Source organism: Coregonus lavaretus (genome assembly GCF_964263955.1).
Source record: "Coregonus lavaretus genome assembly, chromosome: 2".
Classification (NCBI taxonomy): Eukaryota; Metazoa; Chordata; class Actinopteri; order Salmoniformes; family Salmonidae; genus Coregonus; species Coregonus lavaretus.
Window position 1 is genome coordinate 55,634,420 of NC_139989.1, and position 26,253 is coordinate 55,660,672.

A 26,253-nucleotide genomic window follows, 5' to 3' on the forward strand; every position below is an offset into this window, starting at 1 on the left:
TGTATCATTTCAAATCCAAAGTGCTAGAGTACAGAGCCAAAACAACAACAACATTGTCACTGTCCCAATACTTTTGGAGCTCACTGCATATACCTGAAGGGAGAACATGTAGGATAGTAAAGGGTCTATTAAGTGGGGAGGGGCAATGTTCTGAGTGTTCCATATAGAAATGTAATGTATAGAGCAGCTCACACGATGCCCTGTTTATGACTGAGAACTATGCCTGTTCTACACTTATCTACATTTTCTAGAATGGTGCACCCACCCAAATAGCCCAAGGTTTATAGTTATGAAGTGCTTCATTTCTAAATGCCAGAGTAAAGTGCTTCAAGCAAATACTGTTGGTGAAGAATCACTAACATGTAAAGACAATAAGCTGCTGTATCCTTCCTGACAAAACTGTTTGGCAAGTCAGACATGCAGCTGGTCATTTTGCCCACTTACTGTACCAGGTTGGAAGTAGTCTTTGTAGACAGACCTCTCCACCAGAGAAGAAACAATATTACATTTGATCAATTTCCTTCATGGCAGAAAACCTAGATGGGACTTAGAAGCTATAGTATTGTTGACCTAAAACTATTATAAAACTAGATTGATTCGGGAGAAGTGTGTTCCTGCATGTTAACAGAGCATGTTAGCCCACATTCACTGCCAGATCAAATGACAAGCCCGTTCTGGTTGTATAATGCATGGTCTCATGTCTGCCACAAGGTGGGAGTATAATGCATAAAATAAAATAAAAAAACAGTTACTGTGACAGTATATTGGACAACAGAGGTGGAACAAGATTAGTTGTTCTGTTCAGCAGTGCCACAGCTAGATATCTCTCATTGAGTATTAAAACCAGAGTATTGATTGAGTATATGTTAACAATAGAGTATTATCAGGTCTGCTAATCTTATGAGGTGAGTACTTTAGAATACTGGCATGATTGATGTGTTTGTCATAAAGATGGCTGAGAAACTATTTTCATGACACACTTGTTTAGGTTGTGCCCATAAAAATATAAACAAACAATGTAATCTTCTATAAAAGTATATCTTTATTTCTCTTTTTGTTTGCATATTATACATTGTGACCGTAAGACGATAGACAGTGATGTAAATAAAATCTATCTTTAAGAGGCTCATAACGTCATTGATAGAACTGATTAACATAGTTTTACATTGGTAGATTGAGCCATACATCAGAGCACTACTGTATATAAATTAGGACATCTTGAAGTTACATTCAAAACTGAAGGCTACGTAGTGATCCCCCTTTTCACTGACAATGTTCAAATAAAAAATAAAACAATGATTAAATGAAAGAGGCTATCTTTGTGTAACCGTGTGACTCCTTGTGCGTCTGTGCTATGATTGTGTAGTATTGTTCTATTATGATTGTGCATTATTGTGTAATGTAGCTGGCTATTTGGTTCCCCTGTCCTTGTACAGTGAAGACATTGACCATCAGTGTCCTGGAGGTCCCAGAGTGGACTTTATCACAGGACACTTCATCCACTGTCCTCCAGACTCCAGAGAATCCTACTGCTCGACCACCACTGTGACTCCATACCCCTGCTGCTCACCTTACTGTCCGTCTACCTTATCTGTGGAGAGAGAGACCTTATCTGTGGAGAGAGAGACCTTATCTGTGGAGAGAGATACCTTATCTGTGGAGAGAGAGACCTTATCTGTGGAGAGAGAGACCTTATCTGTGGAGAGAGAGACATTATCTTTGGAGAGAGAGAGAGGACAACATTTTTGTTCATAGTTTTTAAGTGTAACATTAACTATCCAGTGGTTAATGTGTGCTCAGTCAGATTGGTTAGGTATCAACGAGAGACATAAAAAGCATTTACTTATGTGATGTTGAAATAGCCCTATCTAATCAAATTGGCTTGACATTCCGTGACAACATAGTTTAAGTGAACCCGTACCTTTAGGGACGAACTTCAGTGAGCTGCTGAATATTCAGAAACGTGAGAGTCCTTTCTTTGGCCCGTCGCCCACAAACTCATGACCCAGTCCATTTCCACACTTCCCACATCGGACCTGAAACACACAACTATCAGATTCCATATTTCCATACAATAGTATACTCAATTCTATGTACTAAATTTTTACCAAGAAAAAAGTGTTTTCATTCATAAAACAAACATAAAACACAACATGAAACAATTTCAAAGATTTTACTGAGGTAGAGTTCATATAAGGAAATCAGTCAATAGAAATAAATTCATTGGGCCCTAATCTATATATTTCACATGACTGGGAATAAAGATATGCATCTGTTGGTCACAGATACCTTAAAAAAAGGTAGGGGAGTGGATCAGAAAACCAGTCAGTATCTGGTGTGACCATTTGCCTCATGCAGCGTGACACATCTCCTTCGTATAGAGTTGATTGTGGCCTGTGGAATGTTGTCCCACTTCTCTTCAATGGCTGTGCAAAGTTGCTGGATATTGGCGGAAACTGGAACACGCTGTCGTACACGTCGATCCAGAGCATCTCAAACATGCTCAGTGGGTGACATGTCTGGTGAGTATGCAGGTCATGGAAGAACTGGAAAATGTTCAGCTTCCAGGAATTGTGTACAGATCCTTGCAACATGGGGCCGTGCATTATCATGCTGAAACATGAGGTGATGGCGGCGGATGAATGGCACAACAATGGGCCTCAATATCTCGTCACGGTATCTCTGTACATTCAAATTGCCATCGATAAAATGCAATTGTGTTCGTTGTCCGTAGCTTATGCCTGGCCATACCATAACCCCACCGCCACCATGGGGCACTCTGTTCACAACGTTGACATCAGCAAACCGCTTGCCCACATGATGCCATATAGTTGTGAGGCCGGTTGGACATACTGCCACATTTTCTAAGATAACGTTGGAGGCGGATTATGGTAGAGAAATTAACATTACATTCTCTAGCAACAGCTCTGGTGGACATTCCTGCAGTCAGCATGCCAATTGCACGCTCCCTCAAAACTTGAGACATCTGTGGTATTGTGCTGTATGACAAATCTGCACATTTTAGAGTGGCCTTTTATTGTCCCCAGTACAAGGTGCACATATGTAATGATGATGCTGTTTAATCAGCTTCTTGATATGCAATACCTGTCAGGTGGATGGATTATCTTGGTAAAGGAGAAATGCTCACAAACAGGGATGTAAAAGAGGAGGTAACACACGTGACTTCCGTCTCGCTTCCGCATTGTCTCCGTGCTGCTCTGCTGTTTGTTGCTACTTGGCTACCTGCCAAACTATTCACGTTTTACTTTTAATAAACGTTTAATCAATCTCTGTGTTCAACAAATTTACCAACTTTTTAGTTTTGTCCTCACTCATCTTTTTTCGTTAAACTTTTTCACCCCGGACGTTTATCCCGAGACAGAAGAGTCATTTTCCTGTGCGTTTTAGCTGCCAACTTTACGTTATTTTCCTTTTTTCCATCGCAACTTTTTTCCCTTATTCAACTTTTTCACTCCGGACGCTTTATCTGGACATGGTTCATCAACATCTTCAACAGCCGAAGCTAAGTAGTAACATTAACATGATGTCTTCTAATTGCAGTCGCTGTACTCATAATATACAGGAGAATTCTCGCCTTACGGCGAGAATAGCTGTGCTACAAGCCCAGCTTCAGACGCAATCGTTAGGCAAGGGTAATATCAGTGTAGGAAAGGAAGAAACAGCGTCTGTGCCACCAGTAAGTACAGACAGTAACGTTAGTATAAATCCCCCCGCACAGTCCCCGCAGCCGGACAACTTTCTCATGGCTTCTGGAGGGAAATACTGTTGGAATGCTCAACCGGTGTCGCTCATTCAGCCGACAGAAACCTTCAACCGGTTTTCCCCATTATGTAGCGAGTCGGAGTCTGAGTCTGAGTCTTCTCTAGTCTCTACTCCTCCCGTTACGGGGTCTGAGACTCCGAAGGCTCCCACCATTAGCTCTGACAAATTGAAAACCCTAGTCATTGGCGACTCCATTACCCGCAGTATTAGACTTAAAACGAATCACCCAGCGATCATACACTGTTTACCAGGGGGCAGGGCTACCGACGTTAAGGCTAATCTAAAGATGGTGCTGGCTAAAGCTAAAACTGGCGAGTGTAGAGAGTATAGAGATATTGTTATCCACGTCGGCACCAACGATGTTAGGATGAAACAGTCAGAGGTCACCAAGTGCAACATAGCTTCAGCGTGTAAATCAGCTAGAAAGATGTGTCGGCATCGAGTAATTGTCTCTGGCCCCCTCCCAGTTAGGGGAAGTGACGAGCTCTACAGCAGAGTCTCAGCACTCAATCGCTGGTTGAAAACTGTTTTCTGCCCCTCCCAAAAGATAACATTTGTGGATAATTGGCCCTCTTTCTGGGACTCACCCACAAACAGGACCAAGCCTGACCTGCTGAGGAGTGACGGACTCCATCCTAGCTGGAGGGGTGCTCTCCTCTTATCTACCAACATAGATAGGGCTCTAACTCCTCTAGCCCCACAGTGAAATAGGGTGCAGGCCAGGCAGCAGGCTGTTAGCCAACCTGCCAGCTTAGTGGAGTCTGCCAATAGCATAGTCAGTGTAGTCAGCTCAGCCATACCCATTGAGACTGTGTCTGTGCCTCGACCTAGGTTGGGCAAAACTAAACATGGCGGTGTTCACCCTAGCAATCTTATTAGGATAAAGACCTCCTCCATTCCTGCCATTATTGAAAGAGATCGTGATACCTCACATCTCAAAATAGGGTTACTTAATGTTAGATCCCTCACTTCAAAGGCAGTCATAGTCAATGAACTAATCACTGATCATAATCTTGATGTGATTGGCCTGACTGAAACATGGCTTAAGCCTGATGAATTTGCTGTGTTAAATGGTACCTCCTGGTTACACTAGTGACCATATTCCCCGTGCATCCCGCAAAGGCGGAGGTGTTGCTAACATTTACGATAGCAAATTTCAATTTACAAAAAAAAAAATGGCGTTTTCATCTTTTGAGCTTCTAGTCATGAAATCTATGCAGCCTACTCAATCACTTTTTATAGCTACTGTTTACAGGCCTCCTGGGCCATATACAGCGTTCCTCTCTGAGTTTCCTGAATTCCTATCAGACCTTGTAGTCATAGCAGATCATATTCTAATTTTTGGTGATTTTAATATTCACATGGAGAAGTCCACAGACCCACTCCAAAAGTCTTTCGGAGCCATTATCGACTCAGTGGGTTTTGTCCAACATGTCTCTGGACCTACTCACTGCCACAGTCATACTCTGGACCTAGTTTTGTCCCATGGAATAAATGTTGTAGATCTTAATGTTTTTCCACAAAATCCTGGACTATCGGACCACCATTTTATTACGTTTGCAATCGCAACAAATAATCTGCTCAGACCCCAACCAAGGAGCATCAAAAGTCGTGCTATAAATTCTCAGACAACACAAAAATTCATTGATGCCCTTCCAGACTCCTTCTGCCTACCCAAGGACGTCAGAGGACAAAAATCAGTTAACCACTTAACTGAGGAACTCAATTTAACCTTGCGCAATACCCTAGATGCAGTTGCACCCCTAAAAACGAAAAACATTTGTCATAAGAAACTAGCTCCCTGGTATACAGAAAATACCCGAGCTTTGAAGCAAGCTTCCAGGAAATTGGAACGGAAATGGCGCCACACCAAACTGGAAGTCTTCCGACTAGCTTGGAAAGACAGTACCGTGCAGTACCGAAGAGCCCTCACTGCTGCTCGATCATCCTACTTTTCCAACTTAATCGAGGAAAATAAGAACAATCCAACAAATCTTTTTTTGAAACTGTTGCAAAGCTAACTAAAAAGCAGCATTCCCCAAGAGAGGATGGCTTTCACTTCAGCAGTGATAAATTCATGAACTTCTTTGAGGAAAAGATCATGACCATTAGAAAGCAAATTACGGACTCCTCTTTGAATCTGCGTATTCCTCCAGGGCTTAGCTGTCCTGGATCTGCACAGCTCTGCGAGGGCCTGGGATCGGGAGAGACACTTAAGTGTTTTAGTACTATATCTCTTGACACAATGATGAAAATAATCATGGCCTCTAAACCTTCAAGCTGCATACTGGATCCTATTCCTACTAAACTGCTGAAGGAGCTGCTTCCTGTGCTTGGCCCTCCTATGTTGAACATAATAAACAGCTCTCTATCCACCGGATGTGTACCAAACTCACTAAAAGTGGCAGTGATAAAGCCTCTCTTGAAAAAGCCAAACCTTGACCCGGAAAATATAAAAAACTATCGGCCTATATCGAATCTTCCATTCCTCTCAAAAATTTTAGAAAAAGCTGTTGCGCAGCAACTCACTGCCTTTCTGAAGACAAACAATGTATACGAAATGCTTCAGTCTGGTTTTAGACCCCATCATAGCACTGAGACTGCACTTGTGAAGGTGGTAAATGACCTTTTAATGGCGTCAGACCGAGGCTCTGCATCTGTCCTCGTGCTACTAGACCTTAGTGCTGCCTTTGACACCATCGATCACCACATTCTTTTGGAGAGACTGGAAACCCAAATTGGTCTACACGGACAAGTTCTGGCCTGGTTTAGATCCTACCTGTCGGAAAGATATCAGTTTGTCTCTGTGAATGGTCTGTCCTCCGACAAATCAACTGTACATTTCGGTGTTCCTCAAGGTTCCGTTTTAGGACCACTATTGTTTTCACTATATATTTTACCTCTTGGGGATGTTATTCGAAAACATAATGTTAACTTTCACTGCTATGCGGATGACACACAGCTGTACATTTCAATGAAGCATGGTGAAGCCCCAAAATTGCCCTCGCTAGAAGCCTGTGTTTCAGACATAAGGAAGTGGATGGCTGAAAACTTTTTACTTTTAAACTCGGACAAAACAGAGATGCTTGTTCTAGGTCCCAAGAAACAAAGAGATCTTCTGTTAAATCTGACAATTCATCTTGATGGTTGTAAAGTCGTCTCAAATAAAACTGTGAAGGACCTAGGCGTTACTCTTGACCCTGATCTCTCTTTTGACGAACATATCAAGACTGTTTCAAGGACAGCTTTTTTCCATCTACGTAACATTGCAAAAATCAGAAATTTTCTGTCCAAAAATGATGCAGAAAAATTAATCCATGCATTTGTTACTTCTAGGTTAGACTACTGCAATGCTCTATTTTCCGGCTACCCGGATAAAGCACTAAATAAACTTCGGTTAGTGCTAAATACGGCTGCTAGAATCCTGACTAGAACCAAGAAATTTGATCATATTACTCCAGTGCTAGCTTCCCTACACTGGCTTCCTGTTAAGGCAAGGGCTGATTTCAAGGTTTTACTGTTAACCTATAAAGCGTTACATGGGCTTGCTCCTACCTATCTTTCCGAGTTGGTCCTGCCGTACATACCAATACGTACGCTACGGTCACAAGACGCAGGCCTCCTAATTGTCCCTAGAATTTCTAAGCAAACAGCGGGAGGCAGGGCTTTCTCCTATAGATCTCCATTTTTATGGAACAGTCTGCCTACCCATGTGAGAGACGCAGACTCGGTCTCAACCTTTAAGTCTTTACTGAAGACTTATCTCTTCAGTAGGTCATATGATTGAGTGTAGTCTGGCCCAGGAGTGTGAAGGTGAACGGAAAGGCTGGAGCAACGAACAGCCCTTGCTGTCTCTGCCAGGCCGGTTCCCCTCTCCACTGGGGTTCTCTGCCTCTAACCCTGTTGCAGGGGCTGAGTCACTGGCTTGCTGGTGCTCTTCATGCCGTCCCTGGGAGGGGTGCGTCACTTGAGTGGGTTGAGTTACTGACGTGATCTTCCTGTCTGGGTTGGCGCCCCCCCCCTTGGTTTGTGCTGTGGTGGAGACCTCTGTGGGCTATACTCGGCCTTGTCTCAGGATTGTAAGTTGGTGGTTGGGGATATCCCTCTAGTGGTGCGGGGGCTGTGCTTTGGCGGAGTGGGTGGGGTTATATCCTTCCTGTTTGGCCCTGTCCGGGGGTTTCTTCGGATGGGGCCACAGTGTCTCCGGACCGCTCCTGTCTCAGCCTCCAGTATTTATGCTGCAGTAGTTTATGTGTCGGGGGGCTGGGGTTAGTTGGTTATACCTGGAGTACTTCTCCTGTCTTATCCAGTGTCCTGTGTGAATTTAAGTATGCTCTCTCTAATTCTCTCGTTCTCTCTTTCTCTCTGAGAACCTGAGCCCTAGGACCATACGTCAGGACTACCGGGCATGATGACACCTTGCTGTCCCCAGTCCGCCTGGCCTTGCTGCTATTCCAGTTTCAACTGTTCTGCCTGCGGCTACGAAACCCCTACCTGTCCCAGACCTGCTGTTTTCAACTCTTAATGATCGGCTATGAAAAGCCAACTGAGAGACCTGAGCCCTAGGACCATACGTCGGGACTACCGGCCGTGGTGACTCCTTGCTGTCCCCAGTCCGCCTGGTCTTGCTGCTATTCCAGTTTAAACTGTTCTGCCTGCGGTTATGGAACCCCTACCTGTCCCAGACCTGCTGTTTTAAACTCTTAATGATCGGCTATGAAAAGCCAACTGAGATTTATTCCTGATTATTATTTGACCATGCTTGTCACTTATGAACATTTTTGAACATCTTGGCATGGTTCTGTTATAATCTCCACCCGGCACAGCCAGAAGAGGACTGGCCACCCCTCATAGCCTGGTTCCTCTCTAGGTTTCTTCCTAGATTTTGCCTTTCTAGGGAGTTTTTCCTAGCCACCGTGCTTCTACACCTGCATTACTAGCTGTTTGGGGTTTTAGGCTGGGTTTCTGTACAGCACTTCGAGATATTAGCTGATGTAAGAAGGGCTATATAAAATAAAATTGATTGATTGATTGATGTAAACCAATTTGTGTATAATTTGAAAGAAATAAGCTTTTTGTGCATACGGAAAATATTTTATTTCAGCTCATGAAACATGATACCAACACGTTTATACTTTTGTTCAGTGTACAATCAACTTATCAAACACATGATTGTTAGGGCCTTCCCAAGTTCAAAATGAAACACTGGTTACAAATGCAGAAATTGAATGCAATACTCTACACACATCCTGTTAAAATGAACATTGGCTCATCATTGCATTGACCACAAGCAGACAAGTACTTAACAATGAACAGTCAACAGAGGGATGCTCCTATGGAGTAAGGTTAAGTTGCCCCTAGACCAGTGGTCACCAACCTTTTCTGAGTCAAGATCACTATCGCAGTCAAAAAGCAAGCCGAGATAAACTGCTCGGATTTTTTTTAAACATGACATACTTTTTATAAAAACAAATCTGTAAGAATTACATTTGTGAAGTAGGCCTAATACATTATCACAGCATATTGACTATATGCTTGGCCTGCCAATATTGTTCTTCTCAGACCATATTTCAAAACTCGAGTTTTGATAACAAAATAGATCAGTTGTTGTATCACTTGCGAGGCACAGATGAGCATAAATTGAAATAATTCGCTTTTTAATTTTACTGGACTAATTGTACCTGCATCTGATGGTCAGTCTCAGCGGAGGGAGGGAGAGAGCAGCAGAGGGTCTGCCTCTCATGGTCCCTGCTCTCTACTTTCCTCCAGTGAGACTGACCAGAGAGGAGACACTGTCCTCCAATTGATGGTGAAACTCAAGTCGCACCGCATTATTTCTGCCTCATGCACAAATTCATGTTGTTCCTATGACCAGAGAAAGTGAAATATTCCTCGATATATTAAAATAGACATGATGAACTGCTAATAATAAAAATGCAGGGCTATAGATACACTTGGCTACTAATTCATTGCAGCTGCAGCACGAGTGGAAGTAGGGAGAAGTGCATTTTATGTTTTGTAATAGTATTGTATAAAAACAGTGTTGACAGTGCTGAATAAAAACGTAAACATTAAATTACTCATAAAAACAGCAGCTCTGTTGTATTCCTTGACAGTTTCTCTCTGGTCATGGTTTTAAAAGTTATGAAATCTAAGGAAGGCTAGTGTCAAACTTTGCTGTGGGGTCGTGGAAGCTGTACTAGGTGATTTGAGCGATCTGATTGGCTAGCACAGTAGGAGCACTTGATTTAGACACAGCTCTCCTGGTCCGCAGGGTAAGCAGAGTTTGTCCCCTCAGACAAATTAAATGGTTTAAAATGGGAACACTTTGCCTACCCGGCGCACAGGGCTTCTGAATCAAGTGCACCTTCCGCCAAAAGCACAAAGTCGAATACAAAAATAAATAAAGGAGCGCAAGCCTTTATCGTGGGATTTTCTACAGAAATGTTTGGTGATCGACTAGGAATGCCTAGAAGATCGACCAGTCGATCGTGATTGATCGGTTGGTGACCACTGCCCTAGACACTGATCTTGGGTTAGTTTTGCATTTCCCCCACTAATGGTTAAGATTGGGGAAGGGGAAGCTTAGCTGATCTTAGATCTGTACCTAGGGTACACTTCACAACTCTGGTCCAATGCAACTCCACTCCCAAACTGAGAGGATCTCACCTTGAATGCCCCAGGTCTCTCCTCGTGATTGGACACACTGTCCTGGAGGACAGTCTCAGTGAAGGCAGGCCAGGGGGAGGAATGCTTGTACTTAGATCTGCTGGAGAACAGCTGGTGTCCACACTGGGCACACACATACAACCCTGGGGAGATAGAAGATTCGAGTGAGATCAGCCAAAAGGAGATCTAGGATCTATGGTCAACACATTCTCGAATGAAGTTACAGGATGATTTGACCAGTGAAAATGACAATGAGATTATAAAAGTGCAGTTGACTCACACTATTTCCTTATGGAAACCGGTTTGTTATCTATCAACCCTGGGGAGGGATCCATGTTCAACACATTCTCTTTGAGTGATGTTAAAGGATGACTTGTCAAAACCTTCATTTGAAATGATGACATAAGTGGCAACTTTAAGATCGAAATATACTTGTATAGGCGCTACAGTGTAACTGCCACTGGTGGTTCAAGCTTCCGTCATGGTTTGGTAAGAGCCAGGGGCGCATTCAGCAGGACACAACGTTTTGAAACGTTCAGATAGAAATATGTTAGCTATGTAGAACAAACATGCTCTCTGACATGTAGAAGAAGGACTCACGTCGGCTCTATTCATGGCATTTCTATCTGCAACGTTCTAAAACTTTTGGCAACGGAACGTGGCCCTTGTGTAATCAGCGATTACAAAAACATGCTACTTTTAGTTAGCTACTGATTGAGCATAAATTAGGTCATAGTCAATTTTAGGACACACAGTTGGGCTACTGTAAAAAATACTACAGTAATATTCACCAGTGATATCTAACAATTTAACTAACTAGCAAGCTAGACTTTATAGTTATGTGCCACACCACGTCCCAAACCTACATAAGGACTCGAAACGGCGGCGGCCGTATGATCGGTGGGACTCACCATATGGCAAATGGACGGCCCCTTACTAGACGTCCGCGGGTGAGCTAAAAATGGGGCGACGGCCCCGGGTCGAGCCCCCGGGCCCCGCCCCGCGTGAAGTCGCGAGACGAAGTCTCCAGGACTTTCGCTTTCCGGGATATACATTTTTCTTTTTTTGGGCAAATTCCTGCAGTACCGGACAGTTCCACAGTGTGGCGATGAGCGTCATATTGCAAATGGACGTTTCATCAGCCAAATGGACGTGGCCGTTTCTCGTAAACTGTACTGACTTTGAAAACGAAACTCGGTGAGCGGGGGGGCGGCCAGATGTGCTTTTAGCCTGAAGACAAGATGGCGTCGAGGACGCGATGCTCTTCGAGTTAATGCACATTTTCTGGGATTAGATGTCGAAAACGGTCATACAGCGCTAATTTGACCGCTGCGCGTCAAAGTACACGACCCTACGGTGTAAGGAAAAATGGAACCAGCAATTTAACTATCGTAGTTTACGAGAAATCGTAGAACGTCACATTGACGATGAAAAAAAATATGTTTTTTTATTTGTAGAAAACACTTATAGGTCCATTTGAGGCGTGTTAAGGCGGATCCGTTAAGGCAGGTTTCGGAGCTCTACGTGATCTCTGTGATTTTATTAGATTTTATGGGTAATAATAATAATAATAATATGCCATTTAGCAGACGCTTTTATCCAAAGCGACTTACAGTCATGCGTGCATACATTTTTGTGTATGGGTGGTCCCGGGGATCGAACCTACTACCTTGGCGTTACAAGCGCCGTGCTCTACCAGCTGAGCTACAGAGGACCACCGGTAAAATTTGTCCATCTTTAACTAGTTATGTACATTTGCAACACTGATATGTACATGTGTCCATTTGCCATTACGTATATTGCCAGTGCCAATATGTTGTAATGCAATTGGACAAACTAACACAAGTACTCTTTTGAGACCCAAAGAACCACCCCAGAAGCCCAGGACACAGAGAAAGCACCCATAGAGACATGCTGTAGCCTGACAAGTGCTCACACTAGCCATCAGACCTCCGAAAAAAACTCACACGCACAGACAAGCTGGAGTGATACAGTGTAGGGCTTACAGACGCACAGAGCCTGCAATAGTTACCTGAATTGGAACCATCAAAGAACCGTCAGACCTAGAGCTCTGAAACTTTAAAAAAGGTTCTAGAGCTTAAGCCGGTCCTGCACAGTGAGTTTCGTGGCTCTAGGAGGTTCTCCGGCCGAGAAAAAGCCTCGTACATTTGCAATACGTTCCATTCATATTTATCATCATGAAAATTACGACATTTAGAAAAGTCCCAGAATCACAAGGCTGGGTGCATTGAAACCGGCCCGGCCCATAGAAACGGAACATAAAAGTCTCTGGCCGATAGCTCGTTCAGGGACCCCGTAGCGACCCCTGAAATAAGTGATTTTTCAGCACTAATTAAGGTCGCTGCGCGGGCTCCGAATGACCTATCAAGCCGAAACTCTGGATTCCGGTTCGCCTCAGCTGGGCCTACACATAATGTCAGAATCAGACCCGCAGCTTGAACGTAACTACGTGTTTTATGTTTTTTTATGGTTTCGAACAGAAGGCGCTATGTGTTTTGGTCCGGCTCTGACATATGTGATAGGTGGCTTCTAAACGAGTTGGACAAAGTGAGTTTGGTGTCAATATGTATCCGTTTGGTGTCAGTATGACATTTTTTTGGAGTGATGGCTGAGTTGATGGCTGACTGTCCAATTGCAATAGAAAGTATTGGCAGTGGCAATATGTCATATGGCAAATGGACACTCTCCATCACCCAAACATGGAGTTACCATCACCAAGTTGTCATGCTGAAACCATCACTGAAAGGCAAAAGTCTCTAGGCCGTTCCGAGTTCAACGAGGTGCCCCACTTGACCGTAGCTCGCTCGGGCTGACCGCAGCGTCTGTGCAAATAAGTAGGCCCGGAATGAAGCCTGACTAGTAGTGATTTCAACATGATTGGACATTTTGCGGCCTCTGGGTCTCACAGAGACGCGCCGTTTTCGACTATCTCATCGGGGGGAGGTTGGGGTGGACAAGCCACAGAGTTATTCTAGCTGCGTGCAGCGCTTCATTCAGTCTGACCCATCCGAGTTGTTCCCATAGGATAACATGGTTATACATGTAATGCTCTAACTCTGCTCCTGTTTATGCAATTTGCAAAATTCATTTTGCCACGTGATCAGGGTCACCTGTAGCTCCTCTGATATGAATATGAATATGAATACAGTACATGGTCCCCTTCATATACTAAAACAGAAGTATGACCTTTACCATCAACAAATGAACAGGGATGAAATAAAAAAAATGACAGGCTGAAATCAACACTGAGAGGCAAATGAATGGCATCAATGTTGTCTCTAGGCCGCTCCGAGTTCAACGATGTGCCCCACTTGACTGTAGCTCGCTCGGTCTGACCGCAGCGTCTGTGCAAATAAGGGGACTGGAGTTTTTCCTGAGTTGTAGTGATTTTAACATGATTTGACATATTTCGGCCTCTGGGTCACACAGAGACACGCCGTTTTCGACTATCTCATCGGGGGGAGGTTGGGGTGGACAAGCCACAGAGTTATTCTAGCTGCGTGCGGCGCTCCATTCAGTCTGACCCATCCGAGTTGTTCCCATAGGATAACATGGGTATACATGTAATGCTCTAACTCTGCTCCTGTTTATGCAATTAGCAAAATTCCTTTTGCCACATGTCCAGGGTCACCTTTAGCTCTTCTGATATGAATATGAATACAGTACATGGTCCCCTTCATATACTAAAACAGAAGTATGACCTATACTATCAACAAATGAACAGGGGTGAAATAAAAAAAAACGAGCTTTCTGAAATCAACACTGAGAGGCAAATAGATGGCATCACTGTAATCTCGAGGCCGCTCCGAGTTCAACGAGGTGCCACACTTGACCGTAGCTTGCTTGGGCTGACGACAGTGAGTGTGCAAACAAAAAAGGCCCAAAATGAAGCCTGACCTCAATTTATATGCTTTTGGGCCACAGTGAGAGAACCGTTGAGGCTAGAAACACAATTCAACCACAGGAACGCTCATAAGGTCCTCCCGATCCGCGCAAGCCTACCCGTGACCATGTCGAATTAACCCTTAACAGTGACATCATGGTGCATTTATTCACACTCATTTCCCCATAGAAATACATTGCCTGCTGCCCTAACTTCAACTTGATGCCTATGTGGGTTTTGATTGCCATATCAAACTGTCTTCTTTGTCAACCCATCAGGCCACTATAAGGATTACCTGTGTTGAGTTTAAGCTTCCTGGAGCAACTGGAAGTGGTAAGATTGACCCTAAACATGGTTTAGATTGACCCAACCTGCAGATTGTGAAAACACTACATTCAACCCTCTGTAAAAAAAATCAGTTTAATTACAGCTTCCTGTGTCAACCGGAAGTGCCTTAAAATGGGGTCATAGGTGCTGTTTCAAAGGGTTAAAAAGGTCACATCCTTCCAAAATGTCACGTGTGATTAGGCAACCCTCATGAACCGGTAAATAGCAGAAAACCGGGTTTTTATTCGTTTTTTTTTTGAGAGAACAGCCTACTCCATGGAACTATAGACCTCCAGGCCTCTAGGCCTACACCCCCTGCCCGGTCACTAGGTGCACTCCTGGTAACCCGTCCATCACCAGGTGTACTCCTGGTAACCAGTCCGGTCACCCATGCCTGACAGCATGGATGTGTGTTTTAGTGGGAGTAGTGTGTTTTGGAAATAGAATGCATTTGTCTAGAGGCTGACAGCATAGGAGGGGTGACATTATTGTGACTGTTTTTGAAACAGAATGTGTTTGACTAGGAGCTGACAGCAAGGTGAGAGTTGGAGGAGTATTTTAGTGGGAGAAGAGCTTTTTTGAAATAGAATGTGTTTGACTAGAGCCTGACAGCATGGATGTGTGTTTTAGTGGGAGTAGTGTGTTTTGGAAATATAATGCTTTTGACTAGAGCCTGACAGCATGAATGTGTGTTTTAGTGGGAGTAGTGTGTTTTGGAAATAGAATGCTTTTGACTAGAGCCTGACAGCACAGGAGGGGTGACATCATTGTGACTGTTTTTGATACAGAATGTGTTTGACTAGGAGCTGACAGCAACGGAGGAGTTGGAGGTGTGTTGTAGTGGGAGTAGTGTGTTTTGGAAATATAATGCTTTTGACTAGAGCCTGACAGCATGAATGTGTGTTTTAGTGGGAGTAGTGTGTTTTGGAAATATAATGCTTTTGACTAGAGCCTGACAGCATGAATGTGTGTTTTAGTGGGAGTAGTGTGTTTTGGAAATATAATGCTTTTGACTAGAGCCTGACAGCACAGGAGGGGTGACATCATTGTGACTGTTTTTGATACAGAATGTGTTTGACTAGGAGCTGACAGCAACGGAGGAGTTGGAGGTGTGTTGTAGTGGGAGGAGTGTGTTTTGGAAATAGAATGCTTTTGACTAGGAGCTGACAGCAACAGAGGAGTTGGAGGTGTGTTGTAGTGGGAGGAGTGTGTTTTGGAAATAGAATGCTTTTGACTAGGAGCTGACAGCAACGGAGGAGTTGGAGGTGTGTTTTAGTGGGAGGAGTGTGTTTTGGAAATATAATGCTTTTGACTAGAGCCTGACAGCACAGGAGGGGTGACATCATTGTGACTGTTTTTGATACAGAATGTGTTTGACTAGGAGCTGACAGCAACGGAGGAGTTGGAGGTGTGTTGTAGTGGGAGGAGTGTGTTTTGGAAATAGAATGCTTTTGACTAGGAGCTGACAGCAACGGAGGAGTTGGAGGTGTGTTGTAGTGGGAGGAGTGTGTTTTGGAAATAGAATGCTTTTGACTAGGAGCTGACAGCAACGGAGGAGTTGGAGGTGTGTTTTAGTGGGAGGAGTGTGTTTTGGAAATAGAATGCTTTTGACTAGGAGCTGACAGCAACGGAGGAGTTGGAGGTGTGTTTTAGTGGGAGGAGTGTGTTTTGGAAATAGAATGCTTTTGACTAGGAGCTGAAAGCAAGGGAGGGGTGACATCGTTGTGACTGTTTTTGAAACAGAATGCGTTTGACTAGGACCTGACAGCAAGGGAGGAGTTGGAGGTGTGTTGTAGTGGGAGGAGTGTGTTTTGGATAAATAGAATGCATTTGACTAGGAGCTGACAGCAAGGGAGGAGTGGAGGGAGTGGTCTCAGATGTGTTTATAAGCAGCAACTAAGCAGCCTGGAGCATTGTACTTTCTGGATAACTGAAGTGGTTGTGTAAAGGTTTCTATTTACTGTTATTTGACTTTTCAATTATATAGATGGCTCCAGTGCGTTCTCTATTGCGTTCATGTAACACTTTGCTTTAAGGTTGTGGTTGGCTTCAGTCAGCACCTAAGGCAAGTACACAACGTTCGGAACACTGAGGAGAGGATTCTCCTTTGTAATTGGCAGTCGGGCCGTGTCAATATCAGGCAGGAGCGGTGTCCAGTGACAGGATGCTCCACCCATGTCAGCAGGCTGGACCGGCATATGTACTCCCATACAGAGCTCAACAGAGCACAGAGGAGACGGGCTTTAGAGGAGGTGGAGAGACGTCTGACGATGGAGAGGCTGGCGGCATTGAGGGCGTCGATCCCTGCCAACCCATTGGCCACCGATTTTGATATTGTGGAGACTGTGAGGCAAGAAGAAGAGGAGGATAACTTTTTAGATACTTTTGCAGAGGAAGAGGAGGAAGAGGGCTGCACTAATGATTACTACCACTGCCAAGCACCACTTTTGAGGCTGCAGAAAGCTGTGCAAGAGAGGGATGAGGCCCTGACCAAGAAAAGTGAGACCATCATATCCATCAAAGAGGACAACCTGAAGCTGATCTCTGAGCTGCATAGAGTGAGGAAGAGGTACCAGCTACTGAAAAGGCAGATGGGGATTCTCAGGGTGAGTCCGGCAAAGGAGAGGTCGGCAAAGAGGTCCCTCAGCTTTCAGGCCGAGGCAGACACAGCCCAAGAGGAGCTGCAGCTGGACCAAGTGACAGGTTCAGGGGACCAGACAGAGGAGGCTACAACGTCCGGATCTGGCAGCATACTTATCTTCCCGGGCTCTGCCTTTAGTAAGTACTGTTTCTTTAAATAGTGGCAAGTGTTTGTGTTGGAAAGTTTTTTTTTTAAACAGCCTGACTGATTCATGTTGCCTCATGAGATTGTAATTCTTGTCTAAAATGTTATGTTTCTTTGACAGGTGTGTTTCTTGAGGGATTCAGGAAGACCTGTGAGGGCCCCAATCCAAATTATAAACTAAGGGAAAATTGTGCTGGAAAGATCAAAAGGGTGACGCAATTTTTGAACTACATGGCGAAGGATGAGACCTACCAGTCCAATCTCCTTTTCCTCACTAACCATGACAAAATAAGGGGGTAAGCAGAGTTCTTTCTTTTTAGTCTCATCAGCGTTCATTAACTCTCTCGTTGTCCTTGGGTCAAAATGACCCGCCACTGTGTTGAACCAACTTTATTTAATTTTTATATTTTTTGGATCATTTCTGAGAAGGAGGCAGTGATACTTTCTTTAAAGTCTCACTGCCTCCTTCTCACAAATGATCCCAAAAATATAAAAATAAAATAAAGTTGGTTCAACACAGTGGCGGGTCATTTTGACCCTAGGACAACGGGAGGGTTAACAATGCAGTAATTGATTGTATGATGTGTGTGTGTGTGTGTGTGTGTGTGTGTGTGTATGTTATTTTTGATGGGTTCAATCCCTCCAAAAGACAAAGGCAATCACCACAGTCAACCACTACACCTTGACTGTCGGCGCCTTTCTTAAATATGCCGAGGAGACCCCTCCACCTGCATGCCGGCTGACGAAAAATCAATGGAAGGGGATCAACCAGTTGATGAAGGGGATCAACAAGTCCATGAAACGCCCAGTTTCCATTCACCAGGTAAAGGTTAAAGAGAGCAAGGAAGCCAAGGTGGTTTCCAGAAAGACCCTGCTGGAGTGCCAGTCTCTTGCCAAGGCCAATATCCCAGAAGTGCTGAGTAAGTGTTTCTAAATCTGTGATGTCACTGTTATTACACACTTATAAACGTCAGACATGTATAGAGTGCAGTGTGAAGATGCCTGTTGTTATTTTCATGTCCCCCACAGAAACCTTGGAAGAAACAAGGACACAGAAAAATCAGTACCAGTTTTATGGATACCTGTGTGCCTATTTTACCTCCTTATACGGCCATAAACCGGGCCTGTATAAAAATATGTTGGTGAAGGAGGTGGAGGAGGCAAAATGTGACCAGTCTGGGATGTATCTCATCAGTGTAAGTTTTTAAACGTACACCTGAATGTGTTTATTTGTTTGTTTGGTTGGTTGTTTTTGGAAACAATTGCAGTCGCCTTTGCGTCATTTGAGTGTTTTTGTGTGTGTTTTTTCTGTTCAATTTCTAATAGGTGGGGGAACACAAAACGAATAGAGACCATGGCATGGTCCAGATGTCGCTGACAAAGGATGAGTACACTTGGTTTTCAGACTTCCTCAAATTCAAGCACTGCCTCCCAGGGGGAAAGAAGTCCCAGCACTTCTTTTTCAATTCTACAAGCACTCAGCTCAAGAACCTGCCTGCCTACCTGAGGGAGGTGTGGAAGGAGATGGGTCTGCCTGAAACTCCTACCTTCACTGACCTGCGGACCTCCATTGTCACTCATGTAAATCAGATTAGATATGAATAGAAGTATTGTAAGATCCTATTCCACTGTTGTCTGAAATAATATCAATAAAAAAAAAGAATTGTGTGTGTGTGTGTCTTTTTTGCTTGTGTCTTACAGGTCAAAAACATGCTCCCGAAGGCTGACAGGGAAAGGGTGGCCAACTTCAGTGTGCTTGCTCAGATCATAAAATATGTGTCATTTATTCAAACTGTCTAATATATTTTCCATGTTGGTGTGATTCTTTATAATGTTCCAAGGTTTGCTCTGTTTAATAAAACATTTTTTTGAGTAATTCATTGTGTTGTTGTGCTTTTTTTAAGGTTTGGATTTGCTTTGTGTCACTTATATTATCTTCAACCTGCACTGTCTTGTCTTTATTGTCTGTGAATGTTGGTTAAAAAAATAATCTTAATTAATTTCTCTCTGTTATTTATCAGAGAGAAATTACTTAGGAAATAGTTCATTTCAAAACCTTCTCAGAGTGTGAACACAATGCAGCTGTCAACTAGGTTTATTGTTGGTTTGACTTAGTGTTTTCAGAGGTTTATGTCCTGAAATAATGGTGTTTTTTCAACTTGGTAGCTTCATTCAGCACCTATATCCACTATATTATTTTGTGTTACTTAACTAAGTTCATTTAAAAATAAGAATGCAATAACACATTAACACTACTTTACATGGAAGTCAGCAGGGCCACAAGGTAGAAGGCCCAAGTTAATAGGTGTGTCTGTGTGTGCCCCTGTGGAGGCTGGTCACTCTCTGAGGTCCAGACAGTAAGCTCTACTCTCAGGCCCATGGGAGAGAGGGTTTTAATAGGCAGAGAGTGTAGAAATAGATGCATGGAGGTCCAGGGAGTGAGCTGTACTCTCAGGCCCATGGGAGATGTCTTTTGAACAGGCAGGGAGTGCACAATTAGAGACATGGAGCTACAGAGGTCACAAGGTCAATGTGGGCCTGCATGGAAGTCAGCTGGGCCACAAGGGTGCAACAGCTTTAACAGAATCCAACAGCCGAGTGTCGTTATAATGGACTTGTATGTTTGCCATATGAAATACAGCCTATGTCACTGTAACATACTGGCATTGGTAATGTTACATATGGCAAACGTACAAGTCCATTTGCAATACATTTCAATGGGCATTTATTATCACCAATTGGACTTGCTGTAACATGCTGTTAAAAAGCTTAAAAGCCATATTTTCAAGATTATTGAACTCGGGCTGGCCAACAAATGATAGTGGATCCTCTCCCTTACTCATTGGTATTGATTTCAGCATGTCCATTTGGCTCATAATAAAGGCCCATTCAAACATATTCCAAATGTACTTGTACGTTTGCCATATGAAACATTGCCAATGCCAATATGTTATACTGGCATTGGCAATATTTCATATGGCAAACGTACAAGTACATTTGGAATATGTTTGAATGGGCCTTTATTATGAGCCAAATGGACATGCTGAAATCAACACCAATGAGTAAGGGAGAGGTTCCACTGTCATTTCATGGCCAGCCCGAGTTCAATAATCTTGAAAGTTTGGCTTTTAAGCTTTGTAAGAGCATGTTACAGCATGTCCAATTGGTGGTTATAAATGCCCATTGTAGATATTGCTATTGGACAGTGTCCATTACACATCATTCATTACCAGTCATATTATGATGGAGATTGTCCCCTAGTCATATGTTTAAGCAGTGACTGACCATTACCAAATGGACATGCTGAAATCAACACCAATGAGTAAGGGAGATGATCCACTATCATTTCTTGGCCAGCCCCAGTTGAGTAAGTTTTACATTTGTGCATTTCAGCTTTGTAAGAGCATATTACAGCATGTCCATTTGGCTCATAATAAAGGCCCATTCAAACATATTGCAAATGTACTTGTACGTTTGCCATATGAAACATTGCCAATGCCAATATATTATACTGGCATTGGCTGTATTTCATATGGCAAATGGACATTGTACATTTGCCATATGAAACATTGCCAATGCCAATATGTTATACTGGCAATGGCTGTATTTCATATTGCAAACATACAAGTACATTTGGAATATGTTTGAATGGGCCTTTATTATGAGCCAAATGGACATGCTGAAATCAACACCAATGAGTAAGGGAGAGGACCCACTATCACTTCTAGGCCATCACGAGTTCAGTGAGCTTTACATTTGGGCAATTCAGCTTTGTAATAGCAAATTACAGCATGTCCAATTCATGATCCATTGTAAGATATTGCTATTACCCATAATTCATTGCCAGTCTTAACATGTTATACTGCAATTGGACAGTGTCCATTTGTCATGTGATGTATTGCCAGTGCCAACATGTCCAGTATAACAGTGATATGAGGGGATTGAGGGAGTGGAACCTAACATACTGATATACATACCATTTTGTCATTATACAGGCCATTTGGACATGGTTCACTTACTTTGGCTTTGGAACTGACTTCCTATGATCATATCTGGCAAATGGACATGACATACTGATTTGGTACTTTCAAGACTTACATATGCCATTTGGACATTTAATATGACATTTGGACATGGTTCTGACTTTTGGGTCCAGAACCCAACTTCCTGTGATCCGATGTGACAAAAGTACACTTTGTCCATTTGCAATATCATGTGTGACAAATGAACAACTTGCCATTTGGCAGTGTAACATGCCTGATATGGACATTCCATAGGCCTAATGGACAAACCAACATATAATAAAACAATTCTATATCCATACGGTTCTTTAATAATGTATAATTGAGAAAAAATCGATGGATGTTATAGAAGGGTCCAGACACTTTTTTGTTGTTGCAATTTCACTTGTTTTTGAGAAACCTAATGCAATCAGTGATCCTCTGTAGCTCAGCTGGTAGAGCACGGCGCTTGTAACGCCAGGGTAGTGGGTTCGATCCCCGGGACCACCCATACACAAAAATGTATGCACGCATGACTGTAAATCGCTTTGGATAAAAGCGTCTGCTAAATGGCATAATATTATTATTCATTCATTTTATATTTTTACACTGTCTCTATGCACGCTCACAGGGCCCTACACACGCGCACACTAACTCACATAGGCCTACAATCATCATGTACGCTGCTGCTACTCTGTTTATCATATATCCTGATGCCTAGTCACCTTACCCCTATACATACTGTATATGTAGGGATATCCAGTATCCCTGCATATTGTAAATATGGTACTGGAACTGACTGACCCTGTATATAGTATGTTTACTTACTTTTTCGTGTTCTTATTTCTTATTTTTATTTCCTGTGTGTTTTTGTTCCACCTTATGTTATTTTTAGTATTACATCCTTATTGATTATGGCATTGTTCGGTTTAGACCTTACAAGAAAGGCATTTCACTGTACTTGTGCATTTGACATTAAAACTTGATACTTTCTCATCCTTGTTTTTCAGTACGGGGGCTCTGAAAAAACATGAACAAATGCTCCAAAAACACCCAAATACGTCCTTTTAGAAACTAAAATGCTGTCAGTATGGCATGAAATTGTGTCATTCCGAACTTTATATTCAAGTTTCTGCGACTCGGGCCACTTCCCCAATCCAGCTGTTCCATTCTCTGTGTAGCCTGCTGCTACAGGTAACTGCCGAAATGAAAGAAACACCAACATAAAGTGTCTTTATAGGGCATTGGGCAGGGGCGGTGTGTTCAATAGGGCGATATGGGCGACGCACTGCCAAACGGGAAAAGGAAGGGATTTTTTTTCTAATCAATTATATCACGGCAACAGTAGTTATCAGTGTTGTAATTTAGACGTCTGATCTGCCACAGTGCCACACTGCCACTAAATGTCCAATCAGGCTAAAGTCGTGCTTCAAATGGCCCCCCCCCCCTTTTGGGGCGATTTCAGTCAGGTTGAAAATCGCCCAGAAGTCTGTCATAGACTCCCATGTAAAATCTATTTTTTTCAAATTTCAGAGCTTTCAATACAATCTCTATGGGTTTCTGAGGGCTTGCACTTACGCGCTTTCGTCATACGTAACGTAACCATGAACGTAACTAAGAAAAGAGCGGGTAGCAGCATCAATCAATTCACGTACTACTATCAAGATGGCTATAGCGTTCAGTGCAACTCGATTGTCTCTTTGAAAGAAGTTCACATCAAAGAGACAACCACAAAGTGCAGGAGCGCTTTTTTGAGTTCCTTCCCATCTCGGAATCAACCATAAGTCTCAATCGCCAGTGTGCTTTTGGAGAGACTGAACGGTCTTTTTGCCGACGACGTGAAAGTCAAACTCATTGCGCAAGCTTACGATGGAGCCAGTGTGATGAGGCGAGAGAAGGCAAAAGGTGCGTGAGCATTTCAAGAAAGGCCATTACGTGCATTGCTATGCGCATCAGCTGAATTTGATCATGCAGCAAGCTAAAAAGTAACTAGTAAACTAGTCCTCAGCATGCCTGATTTCAATGAGAAAGTCATTGACCGCTTTGCTGCATTGAAAGAGAGAAGAGAACAGTTTCAGTACAAGTAATGTAGCCTCTCTCTCTCTTTGTCCCTCCCTGTCTGTCTCTTTAACACACACACACCCAAATCAGTTCACAGTTGATGTTGTTTAAAATAGTTATTTTTCATTTTAAAAAAAGTAAACAATTTTTTTTACAAATCTATACAATTGGCCAGAATATGGTTGTTCATATTTACAAAGCCATACAGATAGCTGTGTTTACCTTTTCTAGAAATTATTTTCAAATTCTGTTTTCAGGCAAAATGTCTATCACTGTTCATTTTCACAAATCTATACAAGAGGGCAGAATATGGAAGTCTATAAAAATGTCTTATTACCAATAACTTGCATCAATGTTTTCAGTAGCCTCTATCAAAAGCTCCTGCTTGCTCAGGTGCACATATTTCCAATTCAACCATGAGGCCTTTTTGAAGCAAGTAATGTGTATATCAGTATTGACTTATATGCTGCCCCTGTCTTCATGTTGTTGCTGGACATATCTTTTTTAAAATGTGTGTAGGTCACCTAAATCATCAGAAAAATTGCCCCCCCTGAGAATTTTTTCAGGAGCCGCCACTGGCATTGGGCCACCACAAGTCGCCAGAACAGCTTCAATGCGCCTTGGCATAGATTCTACAAGTGTCTGGAACTTCCTGTGTGGTAGCGCATGCTTTCAATATACTTTGTATCCCTCATTTACTCGTGCTTCTTTTATTTTGGCAGTTACATGTAGAACGGACGGAGAGGTATCACTCGAGTCTCAACAAAATTGAATCTAACGTTGTGGATAAAGTTAGGAATAACACAATTTAATGTGTACAACATGTGAAGACCTGCATCACTATACTTTTCTGTTTCTAAAAGTTTTTTTGGAGCCTTTGATCATGTTGTTTTCAGAGCCCCATAGTGCACAACAAGGATGAGGAAATTAATCATTGGCTGGGGGTAAGTTTCTCAAAAACAAGTGAAATCACATAAAAAGTGTCTGGACCCTTCTACAACATCCATTTACATAACAAATAGAGGCTTGGTTGTAAAAAAGCAAAATACTCCTTTAAAGAAAAATTCATTCAAAAACTATTGTTTGGTATTTGTTTCATTAGTCCACTGTTGATAAAGTCCCAAAACGTAACGTTTTGCATGTCAGCAATCAAGTTTTCAAGACATAGAACTTTCAAAATACAGAAAGCTTCACAGTATTATGCGTTTTGCCCTAACCCTAACCATAACCCTTACATAACCCTACCAACTTGAATGAGGTACGGACGTCCCAAGGAATCCGGATAGCAAGGACCCTACTCCAACCTACAACAAGCATCCAGTGACTGCAAGTAACAAGTGGCAGACTAATAGGCCAGACCCTACTAACCTAACCCATTTGTCATTTCAGTTTAATAAACAAAACAAAAACGGATTAACTACAGATATCCCAATTCCCCCACTTATTTTGTCATTTTGTTTATATGAATGACACCAGACGTTTGAGCAATATTACGTTTATTGATTTGATATAAAACACACCAACAACATGATTGCAAATTAATGACTTAAACCATCCCTAAAAGCCAAATCACAACATTGATCCGACATGTTTTGTCCTGTCGTAGTCTGTATTAAACAAAGGAAAAACACCATACTGTATAGAAGACAGCCATTTCAAAGGTACATTTCCCCCCAGTTGAAAAGAAAAGCAGAGGCTGGATATTCAAACCATGCATTGTTTATATATGTCATTTAAAGGACACCCTGGCCAACAAAACTACACCAACAGAATGCAGATTTAGAAAGAGAATACCTCCACTTTAAATCTCTCCATAGACATCTTTTTCTCTCTCAAATACAGAGATTACAGCAATTCCATAGCATTGAAAGACATCAATGAATCCAGCATTTTTACAATAGATAACTCTTAAATATACATATTTACAAAAAAAACACAGGATAAAAAATAACACTCTCCTGAAATCCACCGTTTTACTTTAACTGTTTCACTGCGACCTACAACAATCCATGAATGACAACCCCAACACACAATTAGATCTGAAATTACATGGTGTCAATTTCCAACCAATAAGAGGGCTTGAGTGCAAAGAGAAAGGAGAAAATGAGTTTGATCATCCCACACATTTATATCCATATGCATAAAGATTGAGCTGATTGAAGAGTATATTTATCTGATCTCTGTGTATCTAGGTAACAAATCCTGAGATACAGTATAAATTGAGATGAAAGAGGGCTGAGACACTGAAGAGAAGCACAAAGTATTCAGAGGAATGTGAACTAAATTAAATCAGACTAGAATTGATCTCCACATGAGCTTTCTGGCTGGTAGATGGGGCTGGTTACTGTGTTTCGATGGGACCGATGGAGAGGTTTAAGAGGTTTTTAAAAGACATTCAGTGTGTGTGTGTGTATGCGCATGCGTGTGTGTTTGCGCCTACATGTATGTGGTGTGTGCTTTGAGCCTCCTCTCCAAGTGATGCATGGTGATCAGACTGACTATCTCTCTGCAAAGGCAGACCAAGACACAGTTAGTTGGTGACAGTGGTTGGCTTCAGGGTGATACCTGCAACTGCCTGTGAAGAGGCGTTTACCACACCACCAAGTTATAGGAGGTCTGTGAACAGCACTCCCTTTTACATAAGTTGTCTAGGGGACAAAATTGATGTTCATAGCCACCCCCTGAATGTAGATAGGTGTATACTACTCCTTTGGGTCCCCCTC

General features: G+C 42.7%; 1 pseudogene across 1 annotated transcript; it reads right to left on the reverse strand.

Moving 5' to 3' along the window:
* Positions 1 to 1,514: 1,514 nt before the first annotated feature.
* On the reverse strand, positions 1,515 to 11,507 carry LOC311139747 (methionine-R-sulfoxide reductase B1-A-like; annotated as a pseudogene). Its single transcript has 4 exons — positions 11,390 to 11,507; positions 10,453 to 10,595; positions 1,922 to 2,036; positions 1,515 to 1,591 (listed from the first exon to the last, which is right to left on the reverse strand). The product of its transcript is annotated as a methionine-R-sulfoxide reductase B1-A-like (transcript).
* Positions 11,508 to 26,253: the final 14,746 nt, after the last annotated feature.